The sequence below is a fragment of the Cryptotermes secundus genome, unplaced genomic scaffold, assembly GCF_002891405.2.
Source record: "Cryptotermes secundus unplaced genomic scaffold, Csec_1.0 scaffold400, whole genome shotgun sequence".
NCBI classification, from domain to species: Eukaryota; Metazoa; Arthropoda; class Insecta; order Blattodea; family Kalotermitidae; genus Cryptotermes; species Cryptotermes secundus.
The window spans coordinates 2731679-2751173 of NW_019723908.1; the positions used below are offsets into that span (position 1 = coordinate 2731679).

Below are 19495 nucleotides of genomic sequence, written 5' to 3' on the forward strand. Positions count from 1 at the left end.
ATTCCATATCACGAGTCAAAAGACTTTATCACCGAAGTCTGTTAACATCCTTATCATGAGAGACACGCTACTGAGCGAGCCGTATCGCAGCCGCTCCCAGTGACTGGCATTGAGACAGCACAAGCTCCGAGTATGTTAATGTTGGCTAGCTCCATAGTTCTCAGCAGGACAGGTTAGTACTACTGGTCAGTCGCCTCCTTAATGCTGTAATAAAAAAGGCAATTTTGTCCCTGTATCAGGCCGTTGAGGCCCACAGGGTTGTGAGACGTCGAGGCTCGAACATTTTCTAGACAATCAGCCCATAGATGGCGGTGAGGTTGTCATCCCTACGCGCCGGCCGCCCTTTACCCGCAGAAAGTTTCCTGGTACTCATTTCTGTTAGTGGCTGAGTGGACCCCAGAACCAAACGTGAAGTGTGCGGAACCTACTAAACTGGCTAAGCGTAGAAGTATCTAGAAAAAAAAAGGAGTTAGGAAAACATCTGGATATAAATGAAGTGTAACGAACGGTTTAGGATATTATATAACAGGGAATTTCGCGATTTGCGCAATATGACTGTGATTAAGCTGGTAGTAAAATTGAGATGGTTAAAATGGACTGGGAATTTGCCAAGGAAATCACCCCGAAAGCGACCAGAACCCATGAGATCGGGGGAGGGGACATTGAGATTTATCTTGCATAAAGAGACCATACGTAAGGCTCAAGATAGGCCGCGCCATTGCACAAGCGGTTAGTCGTTGGCTTCACACCGCGGCGGCTCAGGTTCGATCCCGAGTCTGGTCAAGTGGGATTTGTGGTGGACAAAGTGGCTGCCTTTCCGAGTACTTCGGTTTCCCCTGCCAATCTTCATTCCACCAATTGCTCCACAATCACCCTCACCTATCATCTGGTGCTGGTACAATAGGCCAGAAGAGGCCGCAGTACAAGGAACTTAGTCCCACCCCACTAGCAATAAAGAAAAAGGCTCAAGATCATGTCCTTAGGTCGGGAAATGGGGGAGAATTAGCAGTGTTGAACCTTCGTTACAAGACCAGAGAATTAGTTTACTTTAACATGTTTAGTTCATTAGTCAGTTCTACTGAACATGTTGCTGCATGAAAGTTGGACGACGGAGAAGAGGCAACAGGCTAATAAAAGCCTGCCTTGAAGTAGATGATGTCGAGGACAATGTTAATGCACTAAAACTAATTACTTCAGTAAAGGACGTTAGGTGTCTTTTCCCCACAGTTTTGTCGCACCGTACCGAGAGCTGCGGAAGAATGGTTAGAGCTTCTGCTTCGTACTCAAGAGGTTCTGACTCGAATCTCGGTTTTGTGATCGAAAATCCCGTGATTCTTCATCTTTTCCTCAAACCTCCAGGTAAATATCAGAAAAACCATGACCGCGTTCTTCCCTGTCCTTTCTGATTCACTATTCACTACATCCTAACAACTGTCTCCCTAGCACTCAGAGTTGGAAATGTGTTGTCAGTCATTTCTATGCAGAATACTTTGCTTAGACCGTCTCTATTGGTATATTTCCACAGTTTGAAAACTTCAGACGGATAGTTTGACCCGTCTGGAGAAGGTAGGAGGGGCCCGATTTGACTGCAAACTCCATACAACCCGGCCAATCGAGTCACAAAAGTGCGGTTAGAAGGAGATTTATCACATTCATAACTTTAAAACTGTTAACAAAATAATCAATCAATCCATCGTACCTTGGAGGCCTTAAATAGACGCGACCCACCGGCTGAGAATCACCCTGACATTTCGCTGAAGCTAGGTGACAGGGCTGCTAATCGGGGTGGCTTCAATTGATATAATTTGAAGTCAGGTCCGATTTTGAGACACGTGGGTGCGAAAGTGTGGAAAGCGTGGCTGAAGAGTGGGGCATGGACGTGAACGAGGCGACGACAGGAAGTTGCTTGGAGACGGTGAAAGTTGCGTATATCATTTACCCCACCATGTGTTCCGGTTTCATTGTGCGACATTCCAGACGCTGCGCCATGTTCAGTGGCACTGTATCGAGCTGCGAAGGAGAGAAAGTACATGAGCGTACATGAGGGTGTTCGCAGTTTGAACCTGTCAGCACCTGATAACATCTACGCCTACTGAGACAAATTCCTAGCTTGTTCCCTAACTCGGTATTCCTCCGCCATGTTACGGCATACTAAAATATAGCCGTTTCTCATGTTACACAAAATATGCAGGATATAAGTAGTTACTATAGGATTCTGACGATGGTGTATAACACACTGATATGTTGGGATTTTGGACTTTATCCATCGTCCTGGTTTTTAAGATAACAAATAAAAACACGANAGGATATAATTGTACAGTTGCGTGAATACGTACAAGGATAATTCAAAAAGTAAGGTTTACAATTTTTATTTAAATAAAATAACTCATGAGACTGAGATACAAGCTCTCATATTAGCTTTAGTTCTCCACGTAGTCACCAGGTCTGTTTAGACACTTATAACAGCGATATATCAATTTGTCTAGTCCTTCACAGAAAAAATATATTCTGGGTGTATACATCTGTGTATCTGTGTAACCAAATTATGTAAAATATGAACGTTGTGGTTAAGTTTTTAGCAGTCTTGCTTCGTATTCCGGAGGTTCCGGGTTCAAATTTCGATTCGAAGGCCATGTATTGTGACTGAGTTATTTGAGACTGTTCTCAGTGCTATCATGTAATGCCGGAATAGTACATTAAATTTGGCCATTTCTGCGTCCTTTCCAGTTCATTATTAACTAAACCCAGCACCTGAAGCCGTATAGACTGCGCTACTGACAGGGTTGTAAAATAAGTCATAAATAAATACTGCAGTAGAAAATAAAGTTGTCTTTGTGCTCAATTAGTTAAGCACCACGACAAGAAGAGGTATGGCGAAGTAGAAGTATAGCTCCACCATTCTTAACCTGGTCACTAGAATGGTTAGTTTCACCTCACTTGTCCGGTTTGCTTCCGGGGACAGAGCCCCCGGTACCCACTGGGAAGGAGCCTGGGTGGCCCACAGAACCGCTCTGGATGCTGTGGGGAAGATCTCGTGCCCCTGCAGGTAATAGAACTCCGGCCGTTTAGTCAGCAGTCCGTCTCTACACCGACTAAGCTATCCTGGCTCCAGTAAACGGTATGTATGTGTATGCATCATTGTGTGGCTGGGTTGAACTCTGTTCCACGAGAGAGAGCCAGTAAATAGGTCACAAATGGATATAAAAAGTAAAATATGATATTAGAACCTAGAAAAAATAACATAGGTATTTCTCGAGATATCCTCCAACAACATTGATACACTTGTACCATCTCTTTACCAGTGAGTCGAAAGCCGCAGGATAGAAGTCTTTTGACTCTTGTTTTTGCCACTTCGGCGCCACCGTTTCAACCTCTTCGTCATCAGCGAAACGTTTGCCACCATGTTGTAACCTCTTTATGCGACAAGCACTTCCACCAGTAAACAGTAAACTTTTATTTATGAATAACCCTCGTACTGAGTCCTTTTTCTCACAAGAAGAAAACGCACAGCAGGACGCTGCTCTTTGTTAATACACTCCTCAAGCACGGTCGCCATTTTGACTACTGAAACCAGCCCCTGAACATGCGCATGCGCGTCTGCTACCTAGACTTTTTTCTTTTGAAAAAAATTATGTCTATACTAAAATGGCCTAGGCAGTGCCCGTCCGACCTTACTTAGACTGTCATGAAGTTGGGCTGTGCTGCTACCTAGTGATGCATATACAAAAACCTATTACGTTCATTACAGCCGTTTTACTTCCATTTGTGACCTATTTGCTGACTCTCCCTCGCAGAAAATAGTTAAACGCGTACCAAAGCGCCATTATTTGGGACTGTTGAGTCACTCAGCACAGCTTCAGGGGCAGTAAAGGGTTGCGAGTCGCTCTCTCTTGGATTACACAACTGGTATGGGGCTGTAGGCAGATATAATGAGCTTGCCATGATGGGAATTTGAAACATGTCATGGAGGCAGATGTTTTCTTCAGCAATAGAAATCGACCATCACATTGAAAATTGTGTAAACAACTGGTGTGGTGTTTAAACTTCCCGAGATATGGTACGTGTTCCTGAGACCAAGCACCAAGTTGTGAAGATGTATACATTAAAAGTGGAAGTAAATATCGACGCATTTTCAGCCTACTTGTCTTATTTCGAAAACATAAATGTAGGTTTACGCGATCTCTATGTTGTGTACACGTGTATCACCTTATTAACTTTTGAATACCTGAATCACTCTTTATGAAACTTGGCATGTACATCATGACACCTCAGCCCATCTCAACGGAGGAATTCATAACCATAATGAGACATAAGACGGGATAGCTCAATCGATGAAGTGGCTGTCTACAGGATCGGCGATAAAGGTCTGATTCCCTGAGTGGAATTTTCTCTTCACCATCTCATCTACACCTAATACCCAGCCTCCTGTTCAATGGATGCAGAAGATTCTCTCCGAATTGTGAAATTTGGTCACTTACCTTCGTAAAGTGAAGTTAAGACTTAGCGGAACTTTGCCTCCACGCGCCATATACTACTTCTTTGCACAAGGGAAATTTTAGCTTATAGTAGCACAGATATGCAATAACACAAGCCCATCAGAAGAGCTGCAACTTGAATAATATTTATGTTATGATGATGCTCCTTTGTTTAACTGCCACACCGTTAAGTACGTAACGCTCCATGTATCCTTATTAGACACTAAAGAGCAGAGGGGCCGGTCCCACCCAATATTTAACATCTCGAAAGCATAATAAATCAGTCTGATGAAATTCTAATTTATTCGCAAGTAGAAAGGTACATACTTACTCATGGAGCTGAGCCCTTCTGGAGGAGCAGCCAAATCTGCAGCTACTCAAGAATTTCCCAGCATTTTATGGAACCCGAAGGTTCATTACCGTGTTCACAAGAGCCCTCCACTGGTCCCTATCCCGAGCCAGATCAATCCAATTAATACCATAACATTATATCTCTCTAAGATCCATCTTAATATTGTCCAGCAACCTACGCCTTGGTCTTCCGAGTGGTGTTTTTTCTTGTGACTTTCCCACCAATATCCTATATGCATTCCTCTTTTCCCCCATTCGTGGTACATAACCTGCCCACCTCATCCTCTTGACTTCATGATTCTAATTATACTTGGAGAAGAGTACAAGTTATGAAGCTCCTCATTATGCAGTTTTCTCCAACCTCCTGTCACTTCATCCCTCTTCGGTCCAAATATTATCCTCAACACCCTGTTCTCAAACACCCTCAGTCTATGTTCCTCTCTGTAGAATGTTATGACAAGTAATTTGATGGACTTATAAAATGTATTTAAGTTCTTGTGCCATCAAGAAGTCTTTCAAAATCCACAGAGAATTTGCCTAGGTTGCAGTAAATTCTTGAAGGATCTTGCATCGAGGGCCTAACCTTAGCATAGTTTTATTGCAGTTCCTTCCATTTGCTTATGCCGCTCGACAGATGGTACTCTTTCCTTACGTAAGTCTGATCTGTCCCGAATTGGCCCCAAGAGCTGGGGCCCTTCAAAATGCAATCTGCACTTCGTAGAACTCCGTATGTCCTCGTGACTGTTCCACTTGTCTGAACATCCGTTATTTCCCCTCCCGCTAAAAGTAAGTAATGAATGGTTCGACTGCACGAGACACCACGTGTTGTGATTTTAGGTTATTTGTATTATTTATTTTTCTCAGACTAAATAACACTGTGTAAGTTGCGTGTGTTTGTGTGTGTGCATGTGTGGTCATTTCTGGTGACAGTTCTGTAACATGAACACAATTGAAAGTTCAGCAAAATCCCTGTTTTCTCGCAAAACAGTCGAAAAATTGTTAACATGCATTGGTGAAGTACTATATAGCATATCAGATATACGCCAGAAGATGAAAGTGTACGGATTAGTAGTGTAAATGCAGGACTATATAGCGTTAGCAGTAATTTCAAGGGCGATATTATAGGAATAGAGAATAGAGTAGTTTCAGTGATGACACAAAGAGCATATATGACATCTAACTAATTAAACTAACTTCATGGAGCTGAGCCTTTCTTGAGAAGCTGCCAATTGCGCGGCCACTCAAGAACTTCCCAGCATTTTATGGAACCTGAAAGTTCATTACCGTGTTCACAAAAGCCCTCCATATGTACCGATCCTGAGCCTAATTGATCCAGTATATACCATCCCATCCTACTTACACATAATAGATCTCTGAGGTCGTGGTGCAAGGGCCAAGAAGGCCCATCCTTTAATACTGTCCACCCACCTACTTCGTGGTCTTCCTAGTGGTCTCTATCTTTCTGGCTTTCCCACTACTGCTGTTCACCCATTCGTGCTACAGGCCATATCCATCTCATCCTCCTTGACGTGATCATTCTAATTATACTTCGAGAAGAGTACAAGTTATGAAGCCCCTCATTATGCAGTTTTTTCCAACCTTCTGTCACTTCATCTCTCTTCGGTCCAAATATTTTCCTCAACATCCTGTTCTCAAACACCTTAAGTGTATGTTCCTCCAAGAAGCCAAGTTTTATATCCATAAAGAACCACAGGCAAAATTATGGTTTTGTATATTCTGATTTTTATGTTTTCAGACAGCAGACGAGAAGACAAAAAGGTTCTTAACTAAATGGTAGCAAGCATTACCCGAATTCAGTCTTCTATTAATTTCCTCCCGAATCAAGTTTTGATATGTTATAGTCGTTCTCAGATATCTGAACTGCGCCACATTTTCAAAGGATCTGTTAGCTCTTGTTATGTCATGATTTTGTCCTGCATTCTGGTGACGAGACAGCAACATATACTTCGTTTTCTCTGTGTTTACTTCTAGACCAACCTCCTTACTACCGTCAATTAAAGTTCATGTTTTTCTTTATGTTATCTATATTATCACCCAGTAGATTCACATCATCAGCACAGTCGCCATATCAACTGGTGCACATTGTTATTCTATCAAGTTTAACATCTTAGTGTAAATATAGTTGTCTTTGTAAAAGTTGGGTGTGTTTTCCTTTATGTTATCTATATTATCACCCAGTAGATTCACATCATCAGCACAGTCGCCATATCAACTGGTGCACATTGTTATTCTATCAAGTTTAACATCTTAGTGTAAATATAGTTGTCTTTGTAAAAGTTGGGGGTGTTGTAGTGCGAGCAGTCCTGTTAGTGTTCAAGTGACACGTGACAACACTTGACAAATGAGAAACCTTAGCTTTAGGTCTGTGATACTGTTCCTTCGTGGCTACGGTATCGGTTCAAGAGGCATCGGAGTTGAAGATTATACAGGGTGTCCGGATGAAAAGTATCAAAAATAAAAAAAAAATCTCCGAAAGTAATTGTCATACACGTATCTGGTTTATGGCATCGGAAAAGGGAAAATCTGAACGTTTCTTTCATATCCAGCTTACGCGCATACGCCGCCATATTTTTGCCACCACTTGGACAGAGAGATGACTGGGGTATGAATTGGCAGAGGTGGACCAATCGCTTGGCCTCCTAGGTCGCCAGATTTAACCTCAGTGGATTTTTCCTTGTGGGGTTATGTGAAGAACATGTCTACCAGGTTAAGATCAACGATCTTCAACACCCGAAAGCCCGCATAAGGGACACTGTTGCTACGGTAACACCAAACACGCTTCAAGTCTGGATATCTGTCATGCCATCAAGGGAGCCCACATTTAAATTTATTGAGAAAGTTATATACACAAAAAAACTTTGATAGTTTCTCTTTGTAATGGTGTAACCCATTAATGTGTATAATAAATTCTTTCTGAGATATAATGATTTTATTTTGGATACGTTTCACCCGGACACTCTGTATTTTAGGGCGAGGGCAATATGGTTTGCTCTAAGCATACGTACGTTTGAAGAAGCTTGCTTTTATCCATTTCCCCCTCAAATTTCAATGGGCGTTATGGCAGTAAACAGTAATATGTTGATGGTGTGACTAATGCTAAGCATTTTCTTTCAGAAAGGTAGCCTTGTTGAGCACGTTGAGAGGTGACTGAAGTGTGTGCCACATGCTGTGATATGACTGCAGGTGTTTCAACCGTGCCATATTAGCACTTCTCGTCAATGACAATACCGAGCTGTGAAGTGGTCCTTTCTCTGTTTGTCAACAACAAAAACAAACAACTGCTTACGGACCAGGTCACTGCTTGTTGCTTCGTTCCAAGAAAATGATATACGTCCAGGTTGAAAACTTGGTCCTGAGTCTGTTTCCGGTACATAAACCTAGATACGTTTAATTGATGGGCACGATATGTACCCAGTGGCACACGATAAATATTTACAAATACGTAACTCATGCTACGAAATATACTCAATTTGCTCTGTGTGTAAAACGTGAGTTAACTTCAGCGGGCTGTATATCAGGTATCTAATATTACTGGGAAATATTATCATCATCATCATCATCATCATCATTCACTAGTTCATTCATTATCCTTTAGGAATCGGATCCATTGATGGACAAGTAATATGCAAATTGTCCTAAATAAATATTTACAAATATGTCAGAAGTAGAGAGACCACCTGGAAGACCTAGGCATAGATGGGAGGATGATGTTATGATAGATCTCAGAGAAATGGGACGATATGGTATGGACTGGATTCATTTGGCTCAGGATATGGAGCAATAGATGGCTCTCATGAACACGATAACAAATTTTCGGTTTCCGTTAAATTTTGGGAATTTCTTGAACGGCTGAAAGACTGGCGGCTCTTCAAGAAGTAGTCATCTCCACTGAGTTAGTTGTATATGTACAACAGTTGTAGACAAATTGTATTCAATTTTTTCTATATAAGATACATGTATACAGTATTTTCATTGCATTGAGATATTGCACTGATAAATACTCCAGTTGTGTAGTACCTATCATTCCCCCCTGGATTACTTATCATAAGGCTTGTTAACGAGACTTTGGCCGATGAGTCATGGCTATGTAAACGCTGTAAAAATAAAAAAATAAAAAAACTCCGTGGTTTTAGTCCGCAAGCGAACTATACCGACCGAGCGACATAGCAATGGCCGTATTTACACATTCCACTATCCAGGCTTTTCAGCCGCCATGTAACAATATTAAAATGGACCTTAGGGAATTAGGACGGGGTGGTATGGACTGGATTCATCTTGCTAAGGATAGGGACCAGTGGCGGGCTCTTGTGAACACGGTAATGAACCTTCGAGTTCCATAAAATTGTGGGGAATTCTTGAGTAGCTGAGCCACCAGCGGCTTCTTTAGCGGGGACTCAGTTCCATGGAGTTAGGTAGTTAGTTATTTAATTAAGTTACATTCTCACGTCCCTACACATCTACATGGTGTGGTGCTTAGGCACAGGGAAGAATCCATTCTAGAGAAGTCCAAGTACTACGTAGAAGAGCTGGCTTGTGGCAGCCTCATCAGCATGCTGCACGTGACTCGTTGTAATTTCCGGCTGGGATGTGTTTACTCCATTCACCGAAGAGCATGAACACTCTGGTTCAACCTACAATTCAGAGATGTATTTCCTCTCCTCTGTTCTCGCTTCTCGAAGACAAGTGTTCTAGGAATTTGAGAAAACAGGGACGTGCCTAGCCACTAATCTTCGAGTGTGAAGGAGAAGTTCAGATCATCATAAAAGCAAGACTACTGTCAATCGGAGAAGGAACGAGCAATCAAGAAACAAAACTGATCATCCCTCAGACTGCAAAGATATTTTCTGAATTTCACCTACCTGTAAAATTGACTTTAGTGATGGTTTCTATGGGAACTATTTTTATTTCGTTTCTTATCGTCTAATTTCCATCTTAGCGTATTTTTAGAAAAACTATTAGAAAAGAATATCAAAATTTCATCCAAAGAGAATCTGGGTTATTATGAACTGAAGAAACATAAACCACGGTTCGACGAAGGATGCTCAAAATTATAAGATTAGAGGAAACAACCCAAGTTGCAGTAATTACAGGATCCAAGCGTAATACATAGGGATAATATGAATAACATAAACGTGAATGCAGCAGGCATTTCAGGAATAAAAGGAAGGAATATCTGAAACACTGTCCCCTTCTTGAGACGAAAAGTCTCTCTCAGCTGGTTCGAAATATTCTTCGGCTTTTAGGAAATTCGGATGTCCCTTGCCGTGTTCGCAAGAACTTGCCCCTGGGTCTATTGCGGTGTACTCATAAAAGAAAATCTGCGTGTCCTCTAGTCCGCAAGCGAACTATACCGACCGAGCGACCGCCGCTTGTCGGCAAAGTTAGTGACATCTTTTTGCGGATAGAGGGTGTCACGTGGTCAGCGCAACGGATCCCCACGGCCGTTAATTTCGGTTTTCTAGACCGGAGCCGCTATTCCCTTGGAATAGGTCCTCAGTTATCCTCACGAGGCTGAGTAGACCCCGTTCCAGATCCACTACTTCTCAGAAAATCTGGTAGCGCCAGGAATCGAAACCGGGACCTCTGGATATGTAGCCGGGAACTCTGTCCATTAGGCCACAGAGGCGGTCCACGGTGTACTCATACTTGAAGAAATGCTATCCCAGTACCAAGCGATGAGGTCGCATGAAGAATGAAGGAACGGAAACAGGCGTTTAGATCCACGCATTCTTAACACCAGAAATACGTGGAGGAGACTGATCAGTTCCACTCTCCTGTCGAAATGATCTCCCTCCCTGTACCATTGGACAACGAGCTTGGTGGGCCCCAGAACCTCTCAGCTTCCTATGAAGAGATATTTCTCCTAAACTTGCATCGAAATCCAGTTCCTGGGCTGTCCATTTTTGTGGCCATGTCGCTATGCATTTGTATATGCTTATGTGTGTTTTAATTGAAATATTTAAAGGGCTGGTGGAAGAATCATTATAAATAATTAACCAAATGATTCCATGGTGCAATGTCTTTCTTGAACGAGTGGCAGATGTTTAGTTCGGCTATCAGACCAGTCAATTTCAGCTTACCTCTTCATAGAGGTGAAGTATCTTTCTAATGTTGTTTTCCTTCCGTTTACAACTATGTCTTCGAGGATATCTCTTCTCCTGGGATTTAAAAATCAACACTTTCTACGTATTTATGGTTTTTAGCCATAAATGTTAACATTTCTTAGTGCAGCCGAATACAATCATTTCATTTTATTTCATTTGTATCAACTGTATTTCGCTCAGCTCTCACGGTTGGATTGATGCAGATGAATTCAAAATCAGATTCGAGAGGAAATACGCGAGCTATACAAGAATATTCATCCTCACAGGAGTTCGTGTCCTACACATGTGTTCATGTCTCCAGCTACATGTAAGACTCTGTGTATGCCCGATATAATTCTATATTTTGCCACTCAAATGTCACCGATGGAAAGTATTTGAGGGGTTTTTAGAACAAAGTGCCGGGAAGAATATTTGGATATGATATAAACTAAGAGTAGTATAAAGAACATTTCAAAACGAAGATCTTTCTGATTTCTTCTGCTCTTCACAAAATATTACTGGTCTAACAAAATCAAGGAGGATGAGCTGGGTGAGATATGCAGCATGCATAGGGAGATGAGAAATGCATACAGAATTTTAGTCAGAAAACTTAAGGGAAGAAATCACTTGGGAAGTCGGTAAGTAGATGGGAGAATATTATTAAAATGAATATATCAGAAATAGGATATGGGAGTAGACTGAATTCAACTTGTTCATGGCAGGATGGTAGAATTTTGTGACTGTGATTAATTATGCTTCGGATTGCATGAAAATCGTGGAATTATCTTATCAGATTATATGTCTGCTTTAAAGAAGGCTTCTGTTTCATCAGATGATCGAGAGTTCATTATTTTTAATTTAGCAGGTCGAAATATTTCGAACAAGAACACTGCCAACCAAATTACTTGTCTACGAAAATACTGCGCTTTTGTTTTATATGAAATGTATTATACTTTTCGACACAGAGCGCAACCACTGGTTATGTCAGATATTTGGCGGGCACTTAAAGTTTTGTTTACTGCAGGCTGCTTTGGAGTATTCCTGTTTTCTGCCTCATTAATGACACCGGAAATCTAACGGCCACAGACTGGACAGACCGGATTCAATTCATAGTGCAGATATTAGTATATTTCTTCTTATTTCCGCTAGAAGTCGGGCCAGTTAAGTCATTACGGCGATAAGGCTAAAGTCTGGACGTCCGGGGTGCGATTCTCGGCAGAAGTACGGATTTCCCTCTCACCGCAAATTCCAAACGGGCTTTGGGGTCGGCCCCATAACCCCGATAAGCATGAGGTGATGCTTCTCCTGGAGTAAAGTGACAAGGGCGTGAAGATGACAATCGCTTCCTCCTTACGCAAAAGTTAAAAATATGTGGCGCTATGCCTTCACTCCACCATACGTCTTCATGGCGTGGTGCTCAATTACGGCAACAGTTTGCAATTTTCTTTGCCTTTACTATGTCCGTAACGGTTCAGAAGTGTACCAACTGTACTGTCTCATTTGGTACAGTTTTAGAAATGCGTTGGTTCTATAGGATTTAATTTTAGACTGTTCGTGAGTTATTAATTAAAAAGTGTGAATGAAAATAGACCGTGCCCTATTTTAAGATATCCCTCATTTTCTTGCGAAAATTATGATAATCACAAAGCAGTTTTCGGTCTCCAGACCAATATTCGAACCCAGCCTCTCCCAAATATAAAGCAGGGGTGCTGATCATTACACCACGTCGTTCTGTAAATTCGAACAAAAGACGGCAGTACAGCACACGGCAAAGATCACTATACTAATGACAGCCTGCACATGAAAGTTACAACTCTGGCTCCCCTCCACGGTATAGTACTAGTCCATCGCCGCGTGGCTTCAAAATAATGACGTAGCAATGACGTAGTCGAAATTGGGCGGAGTTTGTTGCCTGGTCGTAGCCACTGTTACTTCAAGACGTTCCTCTTTTTCCATTGTCGTCGTCATGGAGAATAGGAACATTTCCCTTGCGTCGTTTTATAAGTTCGCTGTACTCTGAGACTGAGTTAGTGCATGGTCTGATGTGATGCATGTTGTTTGCTGGTTTGAAGTGGTAGTGACCTGTATAGGGGCAAGACGCGAAGAGAGAGTCAGACATATGGCATGTAGCTACGCCATCAATGTCATAGTTAGTGTCATCGAATGTTTTCATCGAGTGACTATATATTAAGATCATCAGCGTGTTCTTTTACTGATTTTTTTTTGTCGTAAGAACTGTACAAAAATAAATTATAAATTTAGCGTTTCTACTTCATAAAATTACATTCATTAACACATCTACAATTTAATGCTTTCGGAAGTTAAAATAAAATATTGTTTCGCTTTTAAATAATGTCTGACCCAGGAACGAAAACAGTGAAGGTCAAGTGGTGAAGAAAGTGTTATCTTAAAAGGAAGTTTTTGCTTAGTAGGTGCTCAGTGGTCGTTAATTTCTTCTACTTTCAACGTGAAAAGTTCCGTGAACGCATGTAGGATGCACAGACCATAGGATGCATGCAAAATTCGCGAACGAGACGAGAGATGAATGCAGGAGAGTTCAAGAACTACTACTGTCGGTCTAAAGTACGAAGATTCAGGTTAGGTATAAACGAGTCTAAAGTGAATGGTGGTGATAAGGAGCATAGATTACACAGCAAGTGACAAAGTGCAATAACTACCTAACAAATGAACAGTCAAGATCTGCGGATTTGACGCGAGATTTTTCTGTTCATAATTTATTGACGTGTGATTAAAAGTCAGCGCAAGCGCTCTGAAGTTTGGCGGGAAGACGAAGCCGCTCCGTGGCCCCGAGCAAGACGTCGCGTTGCTGCGAATAACCTGCAGAGGTAAGATATTCATTCGGAGGGCTCTCCCAAATACTGTGATTAAATTTGCTTTCTTGTTACGCGCGATATAAATAGCCTTACGACTGAACTGTTCTGCCCTGATTGGTCGCGCTTATTGTAAGATATTGTAAACAAATCAACTGTCTCATCTTCTCAGTTATGAATGAAAACAAACCTCTATTATCATACCGTCTTTCAACAGTTAAAGCCATCAGTTTGCAAATTTGAAATCAAAAAGAAGGTAAGAAAGAAATAGTGCTTAATTAAGCATAGGACAGCAAAGTATTGGGAGAGTAGACGTCTAGTTCTACGCATATTCAACCTCGGGAATAGAGACAGGTTATTTCACGCTTTAGCAGCTTTCAGTCCTAGGTAAAGGGCCCGCCCCTCGGTACCTATTCGATCTGAGGCTTGGTGGGTCGCAGAATCGGTTTGGAAACTGCCCATTGGGAATCGAACCCCGATTTCTTGGTTATCCAGCTTGTAGCCTAGTCGTTATACAGACTGAGCTAGCCTGTCAGGCCTCATGAGGATAATTGAGGAGCTATTTCAAGGAGATAGCGGCTCCGGTCTAGAAAACCGAGATTAACGGCCATGAGGATCTGTTGCGCTGACAACGTGACACCCTCTAACCGCACAATTTGTCACTAACTTCGTCGACAAGCGGCGGTCGCTCGGTCGGTATAGTTCGCTTGCGGACTACAGGCCATGGAGTTTAAACGTCCGTGGAAATGTTAAAATAAAGACAGCTTTACTCCAGAAGAGAAAAAGCCTCTCTCCGGTACAGACCGCGTGGGGCCCAGGGCCGATTTGGATGTGGTGGTGGTGCAGAGAAAATTACACGCCTCTACCACGATCAAGTTCCGGTAGCCTAATCTAAAATAGCAGAACTGCAGAGGGCAACAAACAAGGCAATCAATTTCATCTTCATTTTTTACATAATTTTACTTGGTTTTCATAATGTTACACTACCGGTCATTTTGTTGCTGGAACCATCACGGTTCAGTAATATCGTTTTGCAGGAACTTTATAAACTGCGATGAAATTAGTGCGAGCTTGAGGTAAGGCGTCTAATTATTTGAACTAACTTCGGGAGCATAACCATTAACTGATGAAACCGGAAATTATAAAGAAGTTTATCTGGAAAACCTGAAGAAAGAGGAAACTTTAGAGTGGCGGAAAATATAAGAATTAAAACAGATTTAGAGAAACATTTTGTGAAGAATATTGAGAAAGTTTGTTATACGGATCAATGGTGAGCTTTTATGAACATGGAGATGAACTGAGGTTTCATATCATCTGCGATCTTCCTCGACGAGTTGAATTAGTGTCACCTATACAGCATTGAGTTTCCTCAGAATTTGATACGAGGCTCTGAGGCAAACTAAGGAAATTTTCTCCAACCCCTCGGTTCAGATTAGAACTCTGGGCTTGCAAGGGTGTCAGCTTCATCTATAAATTAATTATAGACTTGAATGAACTGAGTAATATTATATTCTGTCTTAGGTTTGCATGTAGTTGGTTATCGACGAAAGTCCGTCATGAATTAGTGCAGTTGTGACTTCCAGAGACCTTAAGCCCTGACACTATTCGCCACTAACACTTCAGTGAACACGGCCATGCAACACGAGTGTTGAGCCTCAACGTAACAGTAAATTTCTATGCACTTTATCATGACAGAATGTTATCCTCAGTGCCAAGAAGGGCAATGGGCGTACGCCTATAGAGAATATAACTAACGCCATGGGGCTGAGTCCTTGATAAGCCACCAGTCGCTAAGCTACTCAAGCATTTTCCAAAACTTCATGAAACCAAATTTTCATTACCACTTTCACAAGAGCCCTCCATTGGTCACTATCCTGAGCCAGAACAAGCCAGTTCATACCACCCTACACAACCCTCCAAGATCCATTTTTTTATTATCCTCCCACCTAGGTCTGAGTCTTTACAATGGCCTTTTTCCTTCTGGCTTTCCCACGAACTCCTATTCTCGTCATGCGTGCTACGTGCCCTACCCATTTCATCCTCCTTGACTTCATCATTCTAATTATGCTTGGTAAAGAATACAGATGCCGGTCACGGTAGCCGAGCGGTCTAAGGCATGTACTGTCTTCGCTCGCTTGGAAACCGGGATCGTGGGTTCGAATCCCAATCAGGGCATGATGTTTAGTTTGTGTGTGTGCGTTTTTCTGTGTTTGTGTACAGGTAGAGACCTTGCGACGAGCTGATCACCCGCCCAAGGAGTCCTACCGAATGTGTAAGATCTAGAAAACCCGAAGTGAACGTAGAAGTTCATGGAGGTAGGCCTAGGCCCACTGGGGCTGTAGTGCCAAGGAAAAAAAAAGAATACATGTTATGAAGCTCCTCATTATGCAGTCTTCTCCAACCTCCTACCATTTCATACCTCTTCATTCCAGATATTCTCCTAAGCACTCTGTACTCAAATACCTTTGGTTTATTTTCTTCCTTTAACGTCAGAGACCAAGTTTCACACCCTCACAAAACCACAGGCAAAACAGGCATAATTATAATGTTCCAAATTTTACTTTTCTAGATATCAAGCAAGGAAACAAAAGGCCCTGAACTGAATGGTAGCAAGCATTACGTGAATTCAGTCTGTTCTTAATTTCCCTGTGAATCAAACTTTAATTTGATACTGTCCTTTCCAAATATAAGAACTTCCGCACATTTAAAAAATCTATTAAGTATCTTTACGTTATGATTTTGACCTACACTCTGGTAATGAGGCATCAACATGCTCCTAGTTTTCTCTGCGTTTACTTCTAGACCATTCTCATTAGTTGCGTCAATTAGAGCTTCTGTGTTTCCTCTGTCTTATTTATATTACCCCCAGTAGATTTACACAATCGGCACAGACTAGCAGCTGATGTGTCGCATTTAATTTCAGTCCCTGAACCATTCTAATGATATATTATAAAGCAAATTTAAAAACAATGGCGATAAAGCATCTCCCAATTTTAGACCATTCTGAACAGAAAAAATACCGTATGAAACAAATATTTACTTACAGTGATTAGTCCAGGACCCGGATATTAATGACAAGATATTTTTTTTCCTTGTATCATATGCGATGCTCTTAAATATATAAATCCCGGAAATGAGCTGCTGGTTGCAGAAATGTAAATTTTATAGGTAATTTTTGGTCACGTTTCGTCATTTTTAAATTTTAGATCATTTCTTCAGATTTCGAGTAATTTTTCGGTAAATGTTTGAACTTTTAAGAATATTTAAGTTTTGAGGTTTTCACGGCGATGACAATGAAGAAAGTTGTCTTCTGGGTTTAGGCACCGTGTATTCTTCGTTTTGGCCGACGTTTCGGAGGAACGTAGCGCCTCCATCTTCAGAGCAGTTGANTCATATATTTTCTGAAATGTGAATAATATGGAAGTAAAGTGTTCTTTCTTTTTCTGCTAATCGCTCTCTACTAAGACAGATTCAGTTGCACTCCAAGTACCTTCTACCACAGTACACAGTAATACGTTGTAATCCTGTCCCGTCGTGTCCGTTCGTTTTGCGGAAAATGCTGACAATACATACATAAAACATTTTTAGTTGGCAGCAAGGTATGACGGCGGTCACTCACACTGCGACTCCTTTCAAGTTCTTTGCAAAGCAATTTATTTAGTTACAAATATTTCTAGTAGGAATCTCTCACTTCGTATGACATACTGATATTCAGTAAAACTTCTTCTGCGTTCACTTTCTTGCCCTTGACCGTACAGACAAGGTTACAGTTGACGAAAGGTTCTCAGTGTGAAAAGTTCAGTTTTGTGTTACGCTAGAGTGATTAATTTTATCACGATGCCTAAAGCAAAGCCATCTACTTCGTGTCATTTAGTTGTGGATGAGTTTGGAGATGATATGCTTTCAACATGCCGTGACATTTTATACTGTAAGATGTATGACACAAAAACAGCGGCAGAAAAAAGATGCAACATTAATACATAAATAGAGTGGGCAATTGTGGACTGGATTCAACCTGCCCAGGACAGGGTACAGTGACAGTGAATCTGATAACAAAACTTAGGGCTCCATAAAAGCGGGAAGAATTTTATCCAGCTAAGTAACTGTAAACGTTTGAAGACAGACCTTGTTATCGCGGCGTATGTGATTGGTTATTAACTCTCTGTATTGTGTTGCGTTACCTTCCTTAACATCTCTTTGCACGGGATATAAAGTTTGGTCTACTTCACCAGAAAATCATAAGAAAAACCGAAATCCTCTCATGACCCACGCAGTGCATTTGTTTCCTTTGTGCTGTGTAATAGGCTTTGGAGTTACAGTGTAAGGCCAGATCCTTCATTTTCATACATTTCGGGGAACCGAATTCTACCATCAGATTTCTCTTACTTGTATGTCCATCTGCTTGTCCGTTTTCTGAATCCAGTATGGACGTAGCCGGGATTGCTCAGTCGGTATTTTATGTATACTACGGGCTGAAAGATCAGGAGCCTGAGTTGGATTCCCAGCAGAGACGGGACATTTTCCTTTCCTCCATATCGTCCAGCACACCACTGCGGCCCACCGAGGGATATTTCCCCGTAAATAAAACGCCACGGGCGTAAAGCTGACCATCCAGGTCCATCTACTGTCGAAGCTAAGAGTGTAATGTGCCAATATGTTTTACCTCCAATACCCTTACGCGTTCATAACTCCGTGGCCTGTAGTCCACAAGCAAACTATACCGACCGAGCGACTGCCGTTTATCGGCGAAGTTAGTGCCAACTTTTGCGGATAGAGGGTGTCGCGTGATCATCGCAACGGATCCCCACGGCCGTTAATTTCAGTTTTCTAGACCGGAGCCGCTATTTCCTTGAAATAGCTCCTCAGTTATCCTCACGAGGCTGAGTGGATCCCGTTCCAGACTCACTACTTCTCACAAAATATGGTAGCGTCGGGAATCGAACCCGGGACCTGATCTGTAGCCAGAAATTCTGAACACTAGACCACAGAAGCGGTCAAGTGTTCATAATGTGATGCTTAATTATGGGAAAGGGTATAACTGACATTAACGAATCCCTTTCGTGAAGCTGGCCATGAGCATCTTGCCACTGGACCCAGTTTCAGACGCACATATAAAATTATACCGTGAGTGTTAGAAAGGAAATTTGTGTGCCCCACAGGTTTGCACCGTCATCAGATCGCCTGCGCAGGGTCTCATTATGTCACGAAGGTTGTCCTCAGTATCATTCCTGATTTATGATTCAGCATTTATCCACCGTAAAAGGCCAAAGATGTTCTTGTGCTTAATTAAGCACAGATCCGTGAATGTGTATATGGAAGTGGAGGTATAGCGCCATGCGTTATTAACCTTGGCCCTACTTGGGTGTTAGGGATCAGCTTCATGTCCTGGCCACTTTGCCCGTTGAAAGAGCTCATGTATCATTTGGATAGGGGAACGTGTGGGTTACAGATTCGGTCTTAACGCCGCGAAACTCGCTCATAGTCAACTGACTGGCCTATCATTAGGTCTATATGAAAAGTAATACGTCTCACTACAATCATGCATAAATTATCAAACGAAAAAGGGAATACATATTTAGTTCTGTAAACTTGTTATAATTTTATATTTGTCAAGGAGGATGAGGTGGGCAGGGCATGTAGCACGAATTGGGGAGACGATGAATGCATATATATTGGTGGGAAAGCCAGAAGGAAAGAGACCACTGGGAAGACCAAGGCGTAGGTGGGTGGACAA

At 41.8% G+C, this 19495-nt stretch overlaps 1 protein-coding gene across 1 annotated transcript in view; it reads left to right on the forward strand.

Moving 5' to 3' along the window:
• Positions 1-12853: 12853 nt before the first annotated feature.
• The window catches only part of LOC111862063, a 40305-nt gene continuing 33663 nt past the window's right edge, over positions 12854-19495 (forward strand). Inside the window, exon 1 of the mRNA XM_023847136.2 lies at positions 12854-13776. The gene's annotated coding sequence lies outside the window, so the exon portion shown is untranslated. The remainder of the gene's footprint in view (positions 13777-19495) is intronic.